General features: G+C 42.4%; 1 non-coding gene across 1 annotated transcript; it reads right to left on the bottom strand.

Annotated features, from left to right (window-relative positions):
- Positions 1 to 867: 867 nt before the first annotated feature.
- Positions 868 to 1005, bottom strand: LOC114809665. Its single transcript, XR_003757442.1, has one exon. It is a non-coding gene; the product is annotated as a small nucleolar RNA SNORA7 (small nucleolar RNA).
- Positions 1006 to 15995: the final 14990 nt, after the last annotated feature.

Raw genomic sequence — 15995 nt, 5'->3', positions numbered from 1 at the left:
TGTGTATCAGTTTCCAGTTTTAACAACTGCCCTCTGATATTTGTAAAATTAATGACCTCCAACATGAGAAGTTTGACCACGGTTAATTTTGAACCTTCTTACATTTTAGCTGTGAGTCTCTTTGAATTAATGAGTTAACTTCTAAAAAGCAGTGTGTGTGTGTGTGTGTGTGTGTGTGTGTGTGTGTGTACGCATGCTAACGTGTGTGTATTTGGATTAATTTGGTAACTGTGAAACTTAGAAAAAATGAATATTTTGCCTCTTTCTTCTGGGTAGGGAATGCTCTGAGAACTCCTTTCTATATTATTGCTCTTTAGAGAAGCAGTATAGGCTAACGGAAAGAGCATAGGCCCAGGGGTCAGAAGGACCTGGATACAAATTCCAGCTCTGCCCTTGCTCTGTGACCTTGGGCAACTCACTTAATTTCTCTGTGCCTCAGTTGCCTCATCTGTAAAATGGGGATCAAGACTGTTAGCCCCATGTGGGACATGTACTGTTTCCAACCTGATTATACTATTAAAAAAACCGAAAAAACTTCCTCATCTGAAAAATGGGGATTTAATACTTGTTCTCCCTCTTACTTCGACTGTGAATCCCATGTGGGCCTGAATTATTTTGTATCTAACCCAGCATTTAGTCTTGTCTCGCCTTATGCCACCGAGTCGTCTCTGACCAATAGCGATGCTATGGACACATCTCTCCTCGAATACCCCACTTCCATCTGCGATCATTCTGGTAGTGTATCTGTAGAGTTTTCTTGGTAAAAATACATTAGTGGTTTACCATTGCCTCCTTTCACACAGTAAACCTAAGTCTTCTCCCTCAATATTCTCCCATGCTGCTGCCATCTAGCACAGGTGAGTTTTGACATGTAGCAGTTTGCCTTCCACTCACTAGCCACTGCCCAAGCTAGGAATGGAATGGATGGGCCTCTGCTTGACTCTCCCTCCAGTAGCCCAGGCTGGTAGAGTACTGGAAACACTCCAGATGCGACTCTGAGAGGAGCAGCACTTAGTACATTGTTTGAAATAGAGTAAGTGCTTAACAAATACCACAATTATCAATACTAGCAGTTAATAGCATGACTAATAGGCACTTACTATAAGCCAACCATTGTTCTAATCGCTGGGATAGATACAAATTAATTGTGTAGGACACGGTCCCTGCCCCACAAGGGGCTCACATTCTTAATCCCGATTTTACAGATGAGGTAACTGAAACACTGGAAGTGAAGTGACATGCTCAGGGTCACACAGCCAAGTGGCGGAGCTGGGATTATATGACTTCCCTGGGGGTTGGCAGGCAGCATTCCAGCTGCAGTATGCTTATTAATTATAACAATAGCAATAATAAAATTAATAATATGGTATTTGTTAAGCACGTATTATGTGCCAAGAACTATGCTGAACACTGGGGTAGATATTAGTTAATCGGGTTGGACTCAGTCCCTGTCCCCCATAAGGCTCACATCTTAGGTATTGAATCCCCATTTTACAGTGGAGGAAACTGAGGCACAGAGAAGTTAAGTGGCTTTACCAAGGTCACAGAGCAGGTAAGTGGTGGAACCAGGATTAGAACTCAGGTCCTCTCACTGACTCCATGTCTGTGCTTTCTCTTATTCAAGCTTTGCATGCCAACATACAAAACACAGCAGATGGTGAATTTGACTTGTCTGACCCGAAATAGCCTATTGTCAGTACATTGCCTAGTTAGGAAAAGAGTATGAGTAAATTGCTTTGGAGAATCATGAGTATTTTGGGGTAGTAATATTGAATTAATTCACTAAAGTGCAGACATGAATTTTAAAAAAGTCAGTGAGTGGACTATTACGTTAACTATTAGAAGAGTGAACTCATAGAATTATTAAGATGTGAGTAATTAATATGTGTCTAAAAAGATGCAGAACAGGTTTTCAGGAAGCTTTGGCCTTGCCCATCTAGGAAGTGTATATTCATCTGAAGACCTATCTCTTTAAATGTTACGCATTCTGGATCTCTCTCTCAGCACAAAGCAAAAAAAATAAGCTCGGTGGAAGTGCAAGATGTGATAGCTTAAAATTTCCATGGCCGAAAATAGCTACCCTTCTGACCTTGAGATTGAGTCCTTGTGTTGGGAAATTAGAAGGATGGCTTTACCCAGTTCTTAGGACAGGTGACCCTGGATGTGCTATGCATTCTAATTCTGTAAGAGAAGCAGCTAATCAACAAGAAACCCTCTAATGAGTCTGTAAAGTACCATCAATCCATTCCACTTCTTTTTCCAGTGCTGTGATGAATGAACCAATCTAAATGCCTCTGGTTTCTGAAAGAGTTGACCAGTGGCAGGGGAGTTGGAGATTTCTGCTCAGTCTCCAACCATTTCCCCAATTTATAATTTAGTGGTGACAACTCTTCTGCTGCTTCATTTGTCCCAAATGAATGCCCATTGTTTGGAGAGGACAAGCCATTTGGGAACTAAATTACCTAAATCATTGCATGGATTATTTAGACCGAACTCACTACAGAGAGTCCTCTCCCTTTACTCACTCTCTGCATTCCATAAATCCAACCTCTTCCACTCCACACCCCCACGGCCAATCATTCCCGTTGAACTGGCTGTGCAGTTAGGAATATAATGTTACAGGGATATAAATAATAATGAGCACCTTTAATAAAATTGGACATAAGTTATGCCACGGTCATCAATTATAATGGATTTTAAAGGTTTTGATCTAGAACCTGGGTGGCATCGCATTTGGACTAATAACTGTAACTGTGATTTATGTGTTTGCGACCGAAATGGTTTCAGTCCCTCGATATATGTCCAAAGCAAAATTTATAGTGTGCTACAGAATGTATAAATAATGAACATCCATATGTCATCCTACATTTAAAATTTTGACTTCCTCCACTGCCAGTACAAGGAAAAATGAATTAAAGCCTTGCGTTCATTGGGAAGCAACTTATTTCTCAACACTTTGAAGAGTATCCACCAGTACAAAGCTGATCACATTCTTTTTCCAGTCAGGAAAAAAGTTGATTGTGGTAAAAATGACGAATGCTCCCTGGAAGCTCCAGTAGTGTGCAGATTAGCAGTCACGGGCTAGTGACAGGAAAACAGAATTAATAGACAAAAGCAGAAACTCCAACTAACTGCACGCTTGCTGTGACTAATTTTTCCAAGAACTCAGCAAGCAAGCACAGTGATTCTGGTGTTTGGAATGAATTAAAAAAATAAAAAGGACATTTCCAAGGCAGAGCTTTAGATGGACTTTACTGTCCCCATAAAGGCACGTTTCTACAGAATCAAAGTGAAGTTTTGGGAACTGGTTGATGTTGCTTTTCAAAGTTGGTCCCATAGTCTTCAGTGGACCTAAGTGTGCAGCTCATTATTATTATGGTATTTATGAAGCGCTTACTATGTGCCAAGCTCAGTTCTAAGTGCTGGGATATATACAAGCTAATCAGGTTGTCCCACGTGGGGCTCACAGTCTTAATCCCCATTTTGTGGATGAGGGAACCAAGGCACAGAGAAGTTAAATGACTTGTCCATGGTCACACAGCAGGCAAGTGGCAAAACTGGGATTAGAACCCACGACCGCTAACTCCCAAGACCAGACTCTTGACACTAAGCCATGCTGCTTCTCCTGAGACTCATGACTGAGACAAGACTACAGAAATGAGCACTGAGCAAGGTTTTTTTCACCAAAGGAACTTTCAAATCAAAGTGATTCAAGCATCTCTCAGGGGATCAGAATGTAACCAGTCTTGGTTGCTTTGTGTCTCAAACTGAGAACCCTCATGACCAAGTGGAAAGAGTGTGGCCAAGGGAGTCAGAGAAGCTAGGGTCTAATCTTGACTCTGCCACATGCTGGCTGTGTAAGCTTTAGCAAGTCACTTAACTTCTTTCTGCTTCAGTTTCCTCATCTATAAAATGGGGATTCAATACCTCTTCTTCCTCCCTCTTAGACTGTGAGTGTCCTGAAGGACAGAGACTGTGTCCCATCTGCCTCTACTGTATCTGCTCCAGCAATTTATAGAGTGCTTATAGCACATAGCCAGTACTTAAACAAATATCATTATTATTTGCTGTTTGATGATTTTTCTTAGGTCTCCTTCCTTCTGTCTCTTTTTCCGAAGAGAACTTGCCTGTCGTTACCGCAGAAATCAAGTACTCTGCAGCTTCAACCTTAAAGTCACTAAACCTGTGAACCCTTACTTAGGAAATGGTGGGCCTATGACCTGATTAAATTATATCTTCTGCAGCCCTTAGAACCGAGCATGACACATAGTAAGCACTTAACAAATATGATACTAATCAGAAGAACAGACCTTGATTCCAGCCCTCTTGATTAAGAATGTTTCCTGATCCAGGACATGCATAAGCCCTCTAGGGGTGTGTTTCATGCATTTCCCTTTGCTGTCCAATGTGTCCTTCTCACTGCCAACCTGAAAAATAGAGAACCACAATTGTAGAAGTGGGAGGCTTTTGACGTCTCGCTTCCTGTAATAGTTTTCATCCTTCTGGCCATCTCTGCCTGGAGCAAACACATCAGCAGGTTGAAAGCATTTATAGAATCACTGGACCTTAACCACTCTAATTCTAGTCCTTCTCTCCAGCCAGTTAATTTGGGGATGATTTAAAACTATTATTTTTTATTGCAATTCAGCATGGTGGGGCTCAAAAAGGCTGTGTTGAGCAGGCAAGATCAGGGATTTATGCCATTCTTCACATGCTGCGCATACTTACTGATTGGCATTTGACTCTTCTAAACTATCAGCCACTGGCCAGTAGTGTTGGTATCTTTGCATTGCCATCCTCACCCTGCTTCTCTGAATAGTGCCCTGATGCCCTCCAGGACAGCTGAAGGATTCTGGGACATAGCTTAGGGGCTGTGGTTGAATAAATCTATGGTTGAATAAATCTGAGTGGTTGTGATTATGTCAGAGTTCCTATGGTAGACTACGATTGGAAAGATGTGATTTCAACAATGTTAGTTATGATTATTGCTATTATTATTATCATTAGGGTTAAGCACTTACTGTGTGTCAAGCACTGTCCTAAATGCTGAGGTAGGTACCAGTTAATCAGGTTGGACACAATACCTGTCCCACAAGGGGCTCACAGCCTATGCAGGAGGGAGAACACTCTAATTGTATTATGGTATTTGATAAGCAGTTATTATGTGTTAAGCACTGTTCTAAACACTGGGGCAGATACAAATTAATCAGGTCGGATACAGTCCCTGTCCCAAATGGGGTTCACAGTGTAAGTAGAAGTGAAAACAGGTATTGAATCATTATTTTGCAAACAAGGAAACTGAGGCACAAAGAAGTTGAATGACTTGCCCAAGGTCACACAGCAGGCAAGTGGTGGAGGCAGGATTAGAACCTAGGTCCTCTGGCTCCCAGGCCAGTGCTCCTTTCACTATGTCACGCCACTTCTCTTAGTCTGTCTGAGTGCTTCATTAGTTTGGTTCCCATTGTTAGGTTTGCTAATTCTGTCTGAGGAAGAAATTTTGCTACAGAACATTCCATTAGAAATCTCCTCCATTTTATTCCTTCTTTAAAGCAGCCCATATCAAAAATCACTGCATATATTAGAAAAGCAGAGTAAGGTGCTATATTAATTAATCGTATTTGTTAAGTGCTTACTGTATGCAGAGCACTTTATTAAGTGCTTGGGAGAGTACAGCTCAGTGTAACAGATACATTCCCTGCCCACAATGACCTTACAGTCTAGAGGATGAGCTTACAGCGCTACGTACAATTTCTGCATCTCTCCTGGGCTTCACCGCAATATACTGTCTCTCAGCTTTAGGCTACAAGATAAAGAGAGAAGGAAGGTTGAGGAGCAGCTATTTCTTTTACTTTGGGGATCAAGATGTTCCTGGGACAACTGTCAGCTAGAATGAAGCTTTATTGTATAAAGGGAAATGAGCCCCTTCAATAATGACCAGAGGGAAGATGGAGTGAGACTGTTCTGTTCTCTTTGCAGCTGAATTTCATTTTTGAGATTCCCATGCAGGTCCCAGCAGCTAGGGCACCAATGAAGCCCTTTCTTTGACCGTACCTTGGATATTGGAAGGATGGTTGGGGGAGGAAGACTGTGAATAGTCAGTCATTCAATTGTATTTATTGAGTGCTTACTGTGTGCAGAGCCCTTTACTCAGATCTTGGAAGAGTATATCAGACACATTCCCTGTCCACAATGAGTGTAAAAGGATATAAAAAGATCCTTGTACTCTACTATTTCCCCTATATATAATTATTTTAATGTCTTTCATTCCCCTGTAGACTGTAAGCTCTTTTGGGAACAGAGATCATGTATAATAACAATAACAATAATAATGATAATAATAATAGTGGCATTTGTTAAGCCCTTACTATTTGTCAAGTACTTTCCAAGTGCTGGGATGGATACAAGTGGATCATATTGAGCAGAGTCCCTGTCCCACATGCTACTCACAGTTTACGTAGGAGGGAGAACAGGGATTGAATCCCCATTTTACAGATGAGGAAACTGAGGCACAAATAAGTTATAAATGACTTGTCCAAGATCACACAGCAGGCAAGTGGCAGCACCAGGATTTAGAACACCTGTCCTCTGGCTCCCAGGCCCAGGCTTTTTCTATTAGACCATGCTGCTCCTCTACCAAGTCTATTGCATTGTACTTTCCCAAGTACTCAATAGAGTGCTCTGCTCATGTTCAGTTATAGTAATAATAATGGTATTTGTGAAGCACTTACTATGTGCTGAGAACTGTTCTAAGTGCTGGGTCAGATACATGGTAATCAGGTTGTCCCACTTGGGGATCACAGTCTTAATCCCCATTTTACAGATGAGGTAACTGAGGCACAGAGAGGTTAAGTGGATTGCCCAAGGTCACATAGGCAATAGGCAGAACCAGGATTAGAACCCACATCCTCTGACTCCCAAGCCTGTGCTCTTTCCACTGAACCATGCTGCTTTACCATTAAGTGATTGATGAGTGATCCCATGGGCACTGATATTGTGTGCCACAATATGCTGTTGGGTTGGGAGGGCTAACCCCTGCCTTGCCTGGCCTATTTTTCTTTTGTAATTTAACAGTCACTACTGACCATTTGTAAATACTCGGGTAAAAGTTATATTCAGTCATGCTATTTTATGATGGAATTACCTGATCCTGAAAATTGAACCAACTCCCAGGAGGCAGTGCCTGTGTCACAGAGCACACAACCCAGTTGACAAGAGAAGCAGTGTGGCTTCTTGGAATGAGCACAGGCCTGGGAATCAGAGGACCTGGGTTCTAATCCCAGCTCCACCATTTGTCTGCTCTGTGACCTTGGACAAGTCACTTAACTTCTCTGTGACTCAGTGACTTCATCCATAAAACGTGGATTAAGACTGTGAGACCTATGTGGGACATGGACACCATCCAATCTGAAAAGCTTCTATCTACCCCAGTGCTTAGTACAATGCCTGGCACTTAATAAGCACTGAAAAAAGTGTCATTAAAATTGTTTTAAAAAAGAGGAAAATGGGAATAGAGACTGAAGTCAAAGGAATCTGCTGAAGGAGAAACAGCACGACCCAATGAAAGGAACATAGTCCTGGGAGTCAGAAGGCCCTGGGTTCTAATACTAACTCTGCCAATTATCTGCTGTGATCTTGAGCAAGTCACTTCTCTTCTCTGTGCTTCAGTACCCTTATCTGTAAAATGGGGATAAAGAGTGTGAGCCCCAGGGACAGGGGACTGTGTCTGACCTGATTAACTTGTGCCTTCCCCAGTATTTAGCTCAGAGCTTGGTACATAATAAGCACTTAAAGATACAATTATTAGAAGCAAAACAAGGGGAAAGTTACCAACACAGAGCTCCCTCTGAAAGGAGGGTTCAGAGGTATTTATTTTCCAGTGTTTTAAAGAAGACCCTATCCCCTTTTCACCATTTTGAAATCAAGAACTTCATGCCATAGTGTGATTGTAAAGGCATCAGAACTAGATGTTTGGGGAACATATGCTGCACAGTTTCCAACTGGAGACCTCTGTCCTGGGGATTATCCTCATTTTACTTGCTTTCACTTTTAGTTCAGTTTTCAGCTTTTCCATCTTACCAGAAATCTCTATCTTAAAATAATGTGTCTGAATATGGCTTTCACTTTGAGTACTCCCAATACACAAAGTCGCTAGTGAGTAGTGGTTGTTAAGGTGCCACCGTCCGGACAAGGCAAGACCAGGCCCTCGTATACCAACATAAAAGATTCTGTGTTCTAATCCTGGCTCCATCTCTTAATTGTTGTGTGACCTTGGGCATGTCAACTTGGCTTCTCTGTGCCCCAGTTTTCTCATCTGCCAAATGGCGATTCAATACCTGTTCTCCCTCCTATTTAACTGTGAGCCCCAAGTGGGATCTGATTATCTTATATCTACCCCAGAGCTTAGTACAGTGCTTGGCACACAGTAAGTGCTTAACAAGACCATTAATATTATTAATATACATGACTGTGGATGGAAAAATCTCTTTTCCCTGTCTCTCACCATTGCTGCACTGATTCTATTTCCTTCCTTTGGAGGGTATTAGAAACACCAGGCTCTGTCCTGTGAGAAATAAAAATAAATAAAGCAGAGCTCAAGTGTTCTAGTAAAGCTGTCAATGAGAGGACACCTTTCCTTCAGCAAGCCCTCTCTTGTGTTATTAGGAGGTTATCTGAAGTGTCATAGAAAACACTATTGATTTTTAGTCTCCGTTTTGTCGAGTCAATAAACACTCTCTCACACACACTCACATACTGCTAGTCCTACAGTTTGCTACTTCTTGCCCACCTCCAAAAACATCTTAATTCTTTGGCCATTGGATATGATGCATTAAATCTCTCGCTCCTCTGCCCCTTACCCTCTGCCTCCTTAGATAATGCTGCAGGCAGACTGGTTTCAGGGAAGGTCCTCAGGCAGCTTTTCTTCTGCTCTATTTCCCTGTCTGTGACACAGACCTTAATGTCCATGGGCAAAAGTATGGAAAGTCATGGCAGAGATGCCTGTATCTTTTCCTTTCCCTCAGCCATTTCTTTGGAAGTGTAGACCAAGCGTTCAATCAGCCAATCAATCAGTGGTATTTATTGAGGGTTTACAGTGTGCAGAGCGCTGTCCTGATGCCTGTACTGATGTTCAATACAAAAGAGTCTGCAGTCACGTTCCCTAAGCGCAAGGACCTTACCACCTGGACAGGGAGACAGATATTAAAATGAATTGTAGATATGCACATACGTGTCAAGGAACTGAGGGCAGGGTGAGTGTCAAGTGCTTAAAGGGTACAGATCTAAGTGATGCAGAAGGGAGAGGGTGTAAGGGAAATTAGGGCTTGGGGGGGAAGGCCTCTTGGAGAAGATCTGATTTTAATAAGTCTTTGAAGGTGGAGAAGTGGTGTCCATTATATATGAAAGGGGAGGGAGTTCCCGGCTTGAGGGAGGAAGTGAACAAAAGATCAGAGTTGAAATAGATGAGATGGAGGTACATTGAGTAGGTTGGCATTAGAGGAGGAAGGTGTGCAAGCTGGGTTGTGGTAGGAAATCAGAGAGGAAGATAGGAGAGAGCAAGCTAATTGAGTGCTTTAAAGCCAATGATAAGGGGTTTCTGTTTGATGCAGTGGTGGATGAGCAACCCCAGGAGGTTCTTGAGGAGTGGGGAAACATGGACTGAGTGTGTTTTTAGAAAAGTGAATCAGAGAGCAGAGTTAAGTATGAACTGGAGTAGGGAAAGACAAGAGGCAGGGAATTCAGGGAAGAGGCTGATTCAGTAGTCAAGGAGTGAAATGATAAGTACTTGGATAAGTGTAGTAGCAGTTTGGATGCAAAGGAAAGGCCTCATTCTAGTGATGTTGCTAAGGTAGAACTGACAGGATTTTGTAACAGATTTAATATGTGGGTTGAATGAGAAGGATTAGTCGAGGATCATGTTATGGGCTTGTGATATCGGGAGGATAGTGGTGTTGTCTAAAGTGATAGAACTGACACAGAAAGCACAGGGTGTGGGTGGGAAGATGAGGGGTTCTGTTCTGGAGCATTCTGGATTGTGACATCTTGCTTGCTCCTCCCAAATTCTCTGCCTTGAAACTCAAACCACTAAGTCGTGAGCCCATCACTGAGCAGGGATTGTCTCTATCTGTTGCCAAAGTGCACATTCCAAGCGCTTAGTACAGTACTCTGCACATAATAAGCGCTCAATAAATACTATTGAATGAATAAGTTGAAACTCAGAGGCAGATCTCTTCCATGATTCACTTCTTACTTTTATCTCTCTTCCTCCTCCAACACCAGAGAGCCAGCTAGGAGTTGAAGCAAGGAAGCTAGCTGAAGATAAGGGCAAAGCCTAGCTCTAACTACAGCTCCTTCTGCCATAGGAGGATGAAACAATGAAGCCTAATTCCTGTTCAGAACACCTACTTGAAGTGGGAGAAGATGTTATCCTGACTCTTTGGGAGAGGGACTTTAACAGGACTCTTGTCCGTGATTCCTCCTTGCAGCTCAAAATGAACACTCAGCGTGGATGCATTTTCTGCCATTTTCATTTTATCATTGTGCTCATTTGCAAATCATACAGGTTTAGTTTGGGGATTGCTGGCTTGAACCTTAGGCAATTTTGCATCATAAACTTAGATGTTCCAAGTCTTCATGAGAAATGAAGGTGAACAGATTTCCAAACAGGAAATAACTAGAATATGCTTAGGACAGTGCTCTGCACAAATTAAGTGCTCAGTAAATTGGATGGTTTACTCGAGTTCTCAAGGGTTGAAGGGCACCTGCTGCTAGACTGTATGCTCACTGTGGGCAGGAAATGTGTTCGTTATATTGTACTCTCCTAAGAACTAAGTATCTACCCCAGCGCTAAGAACAGTGCTCTGCACATAGTAAGCGCTCAACAAATACCAACATTATTATTATTATTAATACATGCTCTGCATGCAATAAGTGCTCAATAATTATGATTGACTGACTGACTTCTTCATTCTCCACTCTCTGCCCTGTGTCTCAGCCTGTGATTAGCCCCGTCTCCTAATGTTTCCAGCCTTTCCTCTTGACCACTCACCTGCTTCCTGTGTCATTTCCCAGGAGGGGGAGAAAACACTGTAGTAAAGGCCACAGTTCAACTAGAAGTTCTGTGGACCATGTTGAAGGCCAAGGGACACCATCCTAGAAAGAGATTTTTTGTGCATCCTAAGAACTTTTCCCAGACACCTAAGTCAGATCTCCAAAAAGCAAGACACTGAGGTTCTCTACATAGACCTACTTCTTTCTCGTAGCTGGAGGATGCTTCAGAGTTTCAGCATCTACGGCAGGAGCTGATGTGGGCTGTTGGGTGAGATCAGATTCCTCGGTGATAATAATGATAATGATGTTATTTGTTAAGCACTTACTATGTGCCAAGCATTGTTCTAAGCACTGGGGAAGATACAAGTTAATCAAGTAGGACTCAGTCCCTCTCCCACATGGGGCTCGTAGTCTTAATCCCCATTTTACAGATGAGGTAACTGAGGCCCAGAGAAGTTAAGTGACTTGCCAAAGTCACACAGCAGATGTGAAGGAGCGAGGATTAGAACCCAGGTTCTTCTGATTCTGAGTATGTGCTCTATCTACTAAGCCATGCTACTTGGAATTGGATCTAAGAACTAGAACCAGAGGTTTCTGAGTAGCTATTGGGTAATGGCAGGGACAGCATAACTGATTAAAATAACATCTCTCCACTGATCTTTTGCTAGCCTATGTATTGACTTTCCATTGAGAAGTACCAATATTTCCTGTTTGCCCGTTGGGTCTCCATTGGCCTTTCTCAGAAGGTGGTTTTAAAGAACTTACACATTTTTTCCTCAAATCTGCAGAAAAAAATAAAATCCCCATACAAAATAGATGTCCCTGGTATTATCCCAGTGCCATCAAAAGAAAGGTTAACAGAGGCACCTTTGATTAATCCCATCAAGGAGCCCAAACGGGGTACCCTGTTATCAATGTAACTGCCTGACTACCTGCCTGAGCTTGCCATCTGTCTCCAGAGATGATTTTACCCTCCTGCTTGCTGCTCTGAGAATCTATGGGAAAGTGAAAATGAGGTGAGTACCTATCTTCTATTGAAGAATAAGAGATGAATGATGCTAATGCTTAAAGTTGCAGAGTAAAACAAAGGCATTTGAAGATGTTTTCAGAATAGAGATTAAGATGAAAATTGTTTGTGGACACAATCTGAGTATTGCTTCATTTTTTAAATGTCATTTGTTAAATGCTTACTGTGTGTCAAACACTGTTTTATAGCACTGGGGTAGATACAAGTTAATTAGGTCAGACATAGTCCCTGTCCTGCACTGAGCTCGAAGTCCAGGTAGAAGGGAGAACAGGTACTTAATCCCCATTTTACAGTCGAGGAAACTGAGGCACAGAAAAGTTAAGTGACTTGCCCAAGGTCACACAGCAAGCAAGTGGCTGAACAGGATTGGAACCCAGGTCCTCTGACTCCAAGGCCCATTCTCTTTCCACTAGGTCACACTACTTCTCAATTAGCATTTCCTAACAGATGAGGTCAGATTTTCAGGTGGTTTTTTTTAATGGCATTTGTTAAGTGCTTACTAAGTGTACTAAGCTCTAGGGTAGATATAAACTACAATTCATGTCCCACATGGGGCTCATAGTCTTAATCCCCACTTTACAGTTGAGGTAACTGAGGCCTAGCTAATTTAAATGATTTGCCCAAGGTCACACAGCAGACAAGTGGCAGAGTCAAGATTAGAACGCAGGTCCTCTGACTCCCAGGACCATGCTCTTTCCACTAGGCCGCATAGCTTCATAGATAATGAATAATAAATTATGAGATATGATGAGGACACCTTTCTCATGCCCTTTCTTCTCCTACAAAGCAGTATCAATCATTGAGGTTCCTAATCAGAAGCACTGTTAGCCAAAATCCAAACACCAGGCTGATTAATCCATTGCAAATATACTTTTCCGGGCTCCAACAATGCTCTCTTTTCCCCTCAATATTGCTTCTTCTCCCCTTCTAACTACAAAGCCTATTGCTCTCACCAGTGATTCTGAACTTTCAACTTCCTCCCCCTTCTCTTTGCTCCTCTAATGCCAACCTACTCGCTGTCACTCCATCTCATCTTTCTCACTACCAACCCCTCGCCCACATCCTGCTTCTGGCCTGGAACACCCTCCCTCTTTATATCCAACAGGCACTCCCTCTCCGTACCTTCAAAACCTTATTAAAACCACATTTCCTCCAAAAGGGCTTCCCTGACTAAACCCTCTTTTCCTCTTCTTCCACTCCCTTCTGTCTCACCCTAGCACTTGGATTTGCACCCTTTATTCACCACCAGCACCCCAGCCCCACAGCACTTATGTACATATCCATAATTTACTTTATTAATATCTGTAAACTCACTGTGGGTGGAGAACATGTCTATCACCTCTGTTATATTGTACTTGTGCTAGTACTATTGTGCTTAGTACAGTGCTCTGCATGCAGTAAGTGCTCAATAAATACAATAAATATTATATTATAACCCGATTGGATTACTGCATCAGCATCCTTCTGACCTCCCAACCTCCTGTCTCTCCCCACTTCAGTCTATACTTCACTCTGCTGCCCAGATTATCTTTCTACAGAAGAGTTCTGGGCATGTCACTCTCTGCCTCAAAAATCTCCAATGGTTGCCTGTCAACCTCCATATCAAGCAAAAACTCCTCACTATTGGCTTAAAAGCTCTCCATTACCTTGCCCCCTCCTACCTCACCTCCCTTCTCTCCTTCCACATCCCAGCTCGCACATTCCACTCCTGTGGTGCTAACCTTCACACTGTGGCTCATTCTTGCCTGTCCCGCCATCGACCCCTGGCCCACATCCTACCTCTGACCTGAAATGCCCTCCCTCCTCAAATCCTCCAATCACATACACCCCCTTCAAAACCCTATTGACCTCTTCCAAGAAGCCTTCCCAGACTAAGCCCCCCTTTTTCTCAGCTCCTCCTCCCCTCCCCATCATCCCAACTGGCTCCCTTTACTCTACACGCCACCCCCCACAGCACTTGTATATATATGTACATATCTATAATTCTATTTATTTATATTAATGTTTGTTTTGATATCTGTTTCCCCACTTCCAGACTGTCCTCTTTATTGCTGAATTGTACTTCCCAAGCACTTAGTACAGTGCTTTGCACACTGTAAGCGCTCAATAAATATGATTTCAAATGGTCACAAACAGTGGTTAGGAGATTGCCAGATATCAGTTTGACTTCTGCATCAGTTTTCTCACTGGCTTCCCTACCTTCAGTTTCACCTCTCTCCAGTTCACATTTCACTCTTTTGCACAGAACATTTTTCTAAAACATCATTCTGCACCCATCTTCAAAACCTCCAGTGGTAATCCATTCTTCTCCACATAAAGAAGAAATTTCTCACCATTTCTCACCAAATTTCTCATATCTGATTTGAGAAGCAGCATGGACTAGTGGATAAAGCCCGGGCCTGGAAGTCAGAGGAAGAAAAACAGTACTTGACACATAGTAAGTGCTTTAACAGTACCATTAAAAAAAACCGCAGTCCATTAGCTCTTACTCCTTCCTACTTTTTCACTCTCTTCTGCAATGAAACCCCAGCTTGAACTCATTCTACCCTATTTACTGTGCCTAATTCTTAATTCTCTAACTACTGACGTTTTGCTCACATCCTCCCCTTTTCAACAGCTCTCCATTATCAAAGCCCTTCTGTAATAATTTCTCTTCTAGGAGGTGTCTTGTCTTATGCTGTCAAGACAACTCCAACCCATAGCAACGCCATGGACACATCTCTCCCAGGACGCCCCACCTCCATCTGCAATCATTCTGGTAGTGTACCCATAGAGTTTTCTTGGTAAAAATACAGAAGTGGTTTACCACTGCCTCCTTCCACACAGCAAACTTGAGGCCCCCGCCCTCTACTCTCTCCCACGCTGCTGCTGCCCAGCATAGTTAACTTTTGACTTGTAGTGGATTGCTTTCCACCCACTAGCCACTGGTCAAGCTTGGAATGGAATGGATATGCCTCTACTTGATTCTCACTCTCGTAGTCAAAGCTGAAAGAGTACTGGAACTCTCCATTTGTGACCCTGAGGAGGGGATCCAGGAGATGTATCCCAATTAATTCCTAATCTCCCCAGTTTGTATTTCCCTTCCGCTTATTCAGTGCTTCATCACCTAAATTCTCACAACCTCTGGTAGACCATGTATACATAACTTATATTTCCTATTACTAAAGCACTAACTCGTGCATATATATGCTTTTCTTTCTTTTTCTTAGTAAATGATTGCAGTCTTGAGTGATGATTGATTCCTCAATCAAGAAATTAATCAAGAGTATTTATTGAGGAGCTACTGTGTGCAGGCCACTGAAGTAATGCTTCAGAGAGTGCTGTAGAATCAGTAGACATGATCCTGGTCCCTAGAGGTTTACAGTCTAATGAGGGAGACAGATTCTGAACTAATATATGGTTAGGAGAAAGAAGAAAAATGTGATACCTACAAGAGTACCTATGTGAAACACAGAATGCTGCAGACAAAGGGAGTTTGAGAAATCTTTATTATAGCCTCTGCCTTTAGGCAGGAGTATATAACTTGACAATCCAGTCAATATAGGTGTCTCTTCTTTCTTCATATTAATGATAATGATGGTATTTTTTAAATATCTTTGGACAAGCAGCATTGTGTAATGGATAGAGCATGGGCCTGGGAGTCAGAAGATCATGGGTTCTAATTCCAGCTCTGCCTCATGTCTGCCATTTCCCTCTGGCCATGTCCCCCTTTCCCTCTGCTCCTCCCCCTTTCCTGTCCCATCCCCTCAGCACTGTACTTGTCCGCTCAACTGTATATATCTTCATTAACCTATTTATTTTATTAATGAGATGTACATCACCCTGATTCTATTTATTTGCTATTGTTTTAATGAGATGTTCTTCCCCTTGATTCTATTTATTGCCATTGTTCTTGTCTGTCTGTCTCCCCCGATTAGACTGT

Source organism: Ornithorhynchus anatinus, chromosome 2, assembly GCF_004115215.2.
Source record: "Ornithorhynchus anatinus isolate Pmale09 chromosome 2, mOrnAna1.pri.v4, whole genome shotgun sequence".
Taxonomy (NCBI): domain Eukaryota; kingdom Metazoa; phylum Chordata; class Mammalia; order Monotremata; family Ornithorhynchidae; genus Ornithorhynchus; species Ornithorhynchus anatinus.
This window is presented reverse-complemented; position numbering and strand designations above follow the sequence as displayed.